Source organism: Sinocyclocheilus grahami, unplaced genomic scaffold (genome assembly GCF_001515645.1).
Source record: "Sinocyclocheilus grahami isolate Dianchi unplaced genomic scaffold, SAMN03320097.WGS_v1.1 scaffold2084.1, whole genome shotgun sequence".
NCBI lineage: Eukaryota > Metazoa > Chordata > Actinopteri > Cypriniformes > Cyprinidae > Sinocyclocheilus > Sinocyclocheilus grahami.
Window position 1 is genome coordinate 87,469 of NW_015507263.1, and position 218 is coordinate 87,686.

Below are 218 nucleotides of genomic sequence, written 5' to 3' on the forward strand. Positions count from 1 at the left end.
ATTTCTTTGGATTAGCTTTGTTATGGAGGATGAACGAGTCAATTGTTTATGACAAGAACAAGAGCTACAGAGATTTCCAGGAAAATTAGACATCCATAGACTGTAACCCTGCAATTTGTGTGAAAAGAAATGTTTTTTTACTGGCTGAAGCATTAGTAATGTGTGCGTGCACCAAAGCGATGCTTATTTGTGTGCTCGTGTGTTAGTGTCTGTGATGG